Raw genomic sequence first — 7,999 nt, 5'->3', positions numbered from 1 at the left:
GTTGAAATCTCCTCCTATAATAATATTATCAGTTGGGTACACAAGTTTCAACTCGAATAGAGAATCAGAAATTTCAGTAAGTAGTTTGTTATTTAGGGGAGCACTGTTGTACCCATACACATTGAATAAAATAAACAAAACGTCATTAATATTTATAACAACTGAAGCCCAATGGCCATTTGAATCTGTCTCTACCTTTATAATTTTGCCTGGTAGGTTGTTGAACAGTATTGCCACTCCTGCAGAATGTGTAGAAGCATGGCTGAAGATGATTTTGTCCCCCCACTGACTCGTCCAGAACTTCACGTCATCAAGGTTGGAATGTGTTTCTTGCAAAAATACACAGTGTGAGTTTTTGCTTTTGCAAAAAAGAAATAAAGCTTTTCTTTTAATAGAGTTACGAAGACCCCTTGCATTTAAAGAAATACAGGAAAAAGCTGATTTCACTGAGAACATTTAACTAACAGGAAACAAATAAAAAAATAAAATACGTAAAATAGGATAAACAATCAAATGAAAAATATGTAACCGTGCTCTAATGAACACAAAACAAGATATCTCTCAAACAGAGCACTGTAACAAAATCTCGCTCAACAGCAAGGACATAAAACATCCCACTTACACCTCATGCCAACACTTAAGGTAAACAAATGTGGACGAGGTAGTTGAAATCAACCGTCCTAGACAATCCGGGTGCCCTCTATGTAGCCATAAGGACCTCGGTAGTAGGCTTTCTTCCCTGCAGCTCTAGCCTCACTGATCCTCGGCCAGAGTGCAGCGCGGGCTTCTCTGTCTTCCTTTGACAAATCTTCGGTGAACTTTATTCCCCTTAGTTTGCAGACATCCGAAACTTTGGTGGATCGCCAGAACTCGTCTCTGTGTTTCCGCATGCTGAACTGAATGATCACCTGCCTGGATTTATCCTTCGTTTTGGAGCCAATGCGGTGAACTGAATCCACGATGTCTTCAAGTTTGTGCTGCAGGTGAGGAGCAATTTCAGCTAACAGTGAGACGACTTCTCTTCGGATATCTTCGCCTGCAATTTCTTTCATTCCGATTACTCGAAGATTCCATCGTCTTTTGTAGCGTTCGAGCTCCGACGTGCGGCTTACCAAATCTGCGTGCGAAGTGACAACAGAGGCGAGTTGTTTTTCGAACAAGTTTATTTTAGTTTTACAGTCCTTTATTTCCGCCGCGTTGAATTCCACAGCTTTTGTCAGGTTGACGATCATTAGACTGTTCTCAGTAATCTTATGCTCAATGCTGCTCAGCTTTCCGTCTTGTAGATCGAATCTGGCAACTAAGGTTTCCAGGAGAGCGACGTTGGAAATCTCAGGGGTTTCGTCTCCCTTCTGTTTCTTAGCCGGGGCTTTGGTCGGAGTGTTCTGCAAGGAGGAAGATTCTTTGCGTTTCTCATTGCTTTCGACGTGGTCAACTTCCATGACGTATTCGTGCTCGGCGAGAGCAGAAGTTTTTACAGTCATCCCTTTTTGTCCAGGGATGACTATTTTGGGGTGATTGGAAGCTTTTTTTGCTGACATAGTCCAGTACTCGCTAATACGCAAAAATTAGGATGTTTTAAAGTTGAATGTTAACGTAAATCTCAAAATGTGCTGGAGAGCGGAGAAATGTACATGTGCTTAGCCCGCCATCTTGTTCCCTCCTCACATGTAGGGTTTCAGCATTCGTGCCGGAGCACGCTTACGTCATTATGGTGCGACGGTTTCGGGATAAACCGGAAGAGCGGCGCTCTTTGAACACAATGGAGTGCATCGCTCTGTTTTCTTTGTGGATAATTTTGTGTTGTTTGGTCCACAGCCTGTTGTCAAACAGATGTGTCGCCTTAGTGGCGCGGACATTTTCACGTAATCGTGCTGCTCATATGAGGATGTTTGCCAGGTACCAGCTGAAGTGCAGCAAGGACTTAGCAGTTTTTACTTTTTTTTATGCGTTTTGCACCTCTGCCGTAGACCAAAGCGACCCTTTCCCTGCCATGTTGGTTTTGGAGCGTCGCAAAACCGTGATGCAAAGCGTCCTTTTCCGTGCTCCGGCACGGTTAGCGCTCACACTGCATGCGAACCGCGCCCGAGTCCAACTGAACCGTGCCCTGGCCCACCTCTTCCAAGCGGACCAGGGCCGGCCAATCGAGCCGCGCCCGGGCACGATTCGGAGCTCTCACACTAGTCAAATGAACCGCGCTTTGGTGGTCAAACGCACTCGGGCACGGTTCAAACTGGCAGTGTGAGTACACCCTTAATCATCCAATAAAACGAAATAAGGTTTTCTCTCACATCTCCAAACAGAAAGCATCTATTGTATATTTACAAGAAACACACTTGATTCTTAAGGATCTTAATAAGCTGAAAAGAGGGGGCTTTCAAAAAAATTTTCATTCAAAGTTTACTGGGAAAAGTCGAGGTACTGCCATATTAATTCATAGAGATGTATCATTTGAGGAATCAAAGGTGATAGCTGATAAAGAGGGCCGTTATGTTATTGCCCAAGGAAAACTGTTCAACCAGCAAGTGCTGCTGGTAAACATATATGCACCTAATTGGGACAATGTTAATTTTTTTAAAGACCTCTTTGCACGTCTTCCAGATCTTGACAGTCACCAGCTTATTTTAGGAGGTGATTTAAATTGTACACTCCACCCAGTGCTGGACCGATCTAAAGCATCATCTGGGCCACTTGGTAAATCAGCTCGATGTGTCAATGAGTTTATGCAAACTTATGGTATGGTCGACGCATGGAAATATAAGAATCCAACATCAAGGCAATATTCTTTTTTTTCTGCAGCACATCAGATTTATTCAAGGATTGATTTCATCTTTTTAGACAAGAGAATGTTACCACTACTTAGTTCATGTGAATACACAGGTATAGTAATTTCTGACCATAGCCCTGTACTGATGACTCTCTGCTTTCCTAATAACATCCCACCCCAGGGTGTGTGGGGATTCAACTCCAGATTATTGACAGATGAGAAGTTTGTTGATTTCTTATCTAAACAGATAGATTACTTCTTTGAAACAAACTGCACACCAGGTATGACTTATTGCAACCTCTGGGAGACAATGAAGGCCTTTTTGAGAGGCCAAATAATTTCATACAGTGTAGGTATGAGAAAAAAAAGAATGGATAGAATTAATCAGATTATCTCAATGATAAATGATATAGATCAAGAACATTCTAGAACCCCCACTGCTACTCTATACAAGGAGAGAGGAGTTTTACAGTCAGCATTAGATAACCTGATTACAGAGGCAGAGGAAGCATTGTATCTGAGATCTAAACAGCAAGAATTTGAGTATGGTGAAAGGGCTAGTAAGTTGCTTTCACACCACCTGAGACAGACAACTGAAGCTAATTATATAGCTGAAATTCAGACAGCAAAGGGAGTAACCACAGACCAGTTGAATATTAACAAGCAGTTTAAAATTTTTTATGAGGAATTGTATACATCGGAGCCATGTGACAAGGCAAACATAGCAAGTGTTTTTTGCCAAATTGGAAATACCTACCATCAGTGAGCAGAATAAAGCCAATCTTGAACAATCCATATCTACAGTGGAGATTGAACAAGCTATTAAACAAATGAAAAGTGGAAAAGCACCTGGCCCCGATGGGTTTATTATTGAATTTTATAAGAAGTTTTCAGGAAAACTATCCCCTATTTTGAAAGAAGTGTTTAAGGAAGTAATCGAGCAAAAATTTTTACCACCAACAATGTCTCAGGCTATTATTACAGTTGTACACAAAAAAGGTAAAGATCGCCTAAAATGCGACTCATATCGCCCTATAAGTTTGCTTTCAAATGATTATAAGATATTAGCTAAGGTCTTGGCAGTGAGGTTGAATCCTGTCATGCAGTCTATTATACATCAAGACCAGACAGGATTCATGCCTGGGCGGCAGCTCTCAAGTAATCTGCGAAGACTATTCAATATACTTTACTCACAAGGCAGCTCACGGCTACCAGAGGTTCTGTTGTCGTTAGATGCACATAAAGCCTTTGATCGCATAGAATACTTGTATTTATCCACAGCCCTGAAACATTTTGGTTTTGGATCTAGTTTTTGCACTTGGATCAGTATACTCTATGCACATCCAACTGCTTGTATAAGAACCAATAGGATAATATCAGATTATTTTTGTTTGCACCGGGGTACAAGACAGGGCTGCCCCCTGTCACCACTTTTATTTAACATTGCGATAGAACCCCTAGCTATAGCGTTAAGGAAGGAGACAGATCTGCTAGGTATAAATAGAGGTGGGAGCATCCACAAGATTTCGTTGTATGCAGATGACCTCATAATATATATATCCAACCCAGATATGTCCATACCCAAAGCGATAGAACTTATAAATAGTTTTGGGGGAATATCAGGATATAAGATCAATTTTAATAAGTATATTATTCCCAATTAATAATGAGGCAAAGCAGTTAGATCTCAAGAAATTCCCATTCAAAACAACTTATAATTCCTTTAAGTACTTGGGAATTTCAGTGACAAGTACATACAAAGAACTATTTAAATGTAATTTCACTGTATTGATAGAAAAAACTAAAAAAGATTTAAACCGATGGTCCTTATTACCTATTTCATTGGCAGGCAGAATAAGCACAATTAAGATGTCTGTTCTGCCAAGGTTTTTATTTTTATTTCAAAATGTCCCATTGTTTATCCCCAAATCTTTCTTTAAGGAGTTAGACAAACTTTTATCTTCCTTCATACGGAATAAAAGCATTCCAAGAATCAGGAAAACATTTTTAGAAAGACAGAAAGATGAAGGGGGACTGGCATTGCCCAACTTTTTGTATTATTATTGGTCATGTAATATTGATAAAGTTATCTATTGGGCAGAACATTTGGATCAGGAGAGCAAACCTGTTTGGGTGGAGATGGAACAGGCATCTTGTGGTCCAGTTTCTCTATTCTCATTGCTCTGTGCCCCACTACCACTTAACAGGAAGTATTTGACAAGCAACCCTTTGGTGACTAGCACTCTAAAAATATGGGCTCAGTTTAGGTCACACTTTAAGCAAAAACAAGCACTCTCCTTGTTACCCATTACTTCCAATGCATTGTTTCCACCATCCTTAATTGATCATGCATTTCAGGCATGGTTTAGAAAGGGACTCAGTGTAAGGGATTTTTTTCAAGGTGGTAGTTTTGTCTCTTTTGACCATATGATTAAAACATTTAATATTCCTAAATCTAATTTTTATAGGTATCTGCAGGTACGAAGTCTAGTGAAAAAATATTTTAATACCCTTTCGGCCCCTCCTCCTCATTGTTGGATTGAGGAGCTCTTTGACTTGAGTACATCTGAGCGAGGTCTGATATCAACAGTGTACAGTCTGATTCAAAAGGCGGCCTCTCCATCTTTAGACTTTTTAAAGAAACAGTGGGAAGAGGATTTGGGAAGTGTAGTCGCAGAAACAGTCTGGCAATCAGCCATTAGGAGAATTCATTCGACATCTATTTGTGTCAGACATGGACTACTGCAATTTAAAATAATCCATAGGCTACACTTTTCTAGAAGTAAACTGGCAAGAATATTCCCGGAAATAGACCCAACATGTTCTAGATGTCACAGATATGAGGCCACTTTGGGTCATATGTTTTGGACATGCCCAGCTGTAGGACCATTCTGGTCTGCTGTGTTTGACACGTTTTCATTTATGTGTGGAAAGGAGATAAAACCAGACCCCGTAATAGCAATATTTGGTGTGGCATCCGAAAACCTTTCACTACCGCCAGGTCAATCGGATGCACTGGCTTTCTCTTCTATGCTGGCCCGACGGCTTATACTTCTAAAATGGAAGTCAAATAAACCACCAACACACATTAAGTGGGTAGAAAGTGTCATGGCGTATTTAAAGTTAGAGAAACTGAGACATTCCATGCAAGGTTCTGTTAACAGATTTTTTAAATTATGGAGGCCTTTCCTTTCATATTTTGAAGATAGATTTAACCCAAAATGCTAATTGTAAGCTCCCCCCTTAACCCCATCCCCCCCCACCCGTAGGTTCTTTTTGTTTGCTTGTTTGTTTGTTTTGTTTTCCTATTATGTTTGCAATGTTGTATTAACATTTTAATTTGATGTGATTGTTGTTCAAATGTTTGGAAAATTTAATAAAAAGATTTGTCTGCTACTAAGTGTGTTCTGTTTGTCTTCTTTTCCCGAAGTCTCTGCTTCGACCTGAAGTGACACCTTAGATTGTAGCATCTATGGAAACAAAACATAGTATTAGTATACAGTATAATCTGTATTATATGTGCTATGTTTTCCTTATTAATGTTTTACAAACTAAGAAAGCCTTACCTTATCTCTGTATATATTGGGCCCATAGAGCATTCGTCCAGAGTTTCCTAAGCAGTCTTCTGACCGACTCTCCAGGTGTGTTGCCTCCCATGAGGCTCAGCCAATCGATCTGAAAATAAAAGTAATGCTGTATTATGCTACACAGCAATATCCGCACCAAGAAAAATAATAATAATTATATAAAATAATATGGAAAACACAGGGTTGCTTTGGTGTTTGGTTTGTTGTGCTGTGCTTAGCCCACTCCACCTCTACAAAGATCACACACAGCTGGAGTTACAACAATGCATATGACACTGTGTTCCAAGTGCAAACTCTTACAACCTTGAAGTACTAACCACTCTCTTTTTGTAATAATAAAATAAAAAAAATCATACCCCTTTCATGTCAGACTCCATGTTTGAGAAACTTTTGAAAAGTAACTGTAAAAGAGAAAGAGAGAGAGAGATAACTTTAAGTATTGACATATAGCTGATTAATTGTCTAATTAGCCTACATGTGCAACTAACAGTCACAGAAAAGTATAGCAATTACAATAACCTGATTTTATTCAGTTGAGTGATTATGACATTTACAGGCATAAAAAAAAAATGTTTGTAAGACATTAATGGCCTTTGAGCAAGTACGTATCCTTTAGCATGGCGTATTAATATATTTCTGACTCGTGTAGTGATGCACTTGCGTTGGCCCTACAGTGGAAACACGGCTAATGTTAAAGGCCATGTTGCAGGTTAAACACCAATTTGGATTAATGGGTACATAAATCACTCAAGATATGTATATTATTTTTAAAATGTCTCAAAAATGGTCTTAAAGACCAAGAAGTTTTTGGTATTAACGTTTTTTTTACGCAACTCGGTGATGACGTCATGTTGGGGAGAAGTCGAGGAAAGGTAGCCTCAGTCTAGTATGATGCAGCGTTCCAGGCAACCCGTAACCCGTGTTTTTCCAACCTTAAACCCATGAAAGTGCACTGGAACGGCAATCAAATCCGTGACTTCCCACCCGTGAACTTGTGTCTCATACTAGATCGATGTACTCTGAGTTCTGAGGTCACAGAGCACGCGAAACAATGATGACAGCCCATAAGAATAATACTGCCTGCTCATGCAGTGTTTATTCAAGTAGTACACGTTGAAAAAACAATTTACAATAAAATAAATAATCTAGTTACAATTACTTGCGCTCAGAAAGTTTGGCGTAACTTGCCTGGAACGGTACAAAGTCGTTAGTAGTGGTATTAAATAGTGATTATGAGCTGAAAAACCTGCCTGGAACGCAGCATCAGAACTATAGTGACTGACTGGGATGAGGAAGAGGTGGCGAGAGCAAACATGTATGATGACCCGCAGCTGTGTAATTTCAATCGAGCCAGCCGTGAGAGGGCAAATGAGGAATTGCCAAGACCTGATGTCCGTCAAAGCCTATGCATGGTCCAAGGAGAATGAGTGGAGAGTTGGTGAAGTGTCCTGGTGAGTTGCTATCATTTAGCATCGCAGCAATGAGCACTGGAGCTAGTTTACGAGCAGCAGTGCGCAATAACAACACACACACACACACACACACACACACACACACACACACACACACACACACACACGCACACATATATATATATATATATATATATATATAATTGTATTTATTTATTACTGTCATTGAATAG

Source organism: Carassius gibelio, chromosome A3, assembly GCF_023724105.1.
Source record: "Carassius gibelio isolate Cgi1373 ecotype wild population from Czech Republic chromosome A3, carGib1.2-hapl.c, whole genome shotgun sequence".
NCBI classification, from domain to species: Eukaryota; Metazoa; Chordata; class Actinopteri; order Cypriniformes; family Cyprinidae; genus Carassius; species Carassius gibelio.
Note: the sequence above shows the minus strand (reverse complement) of the source record.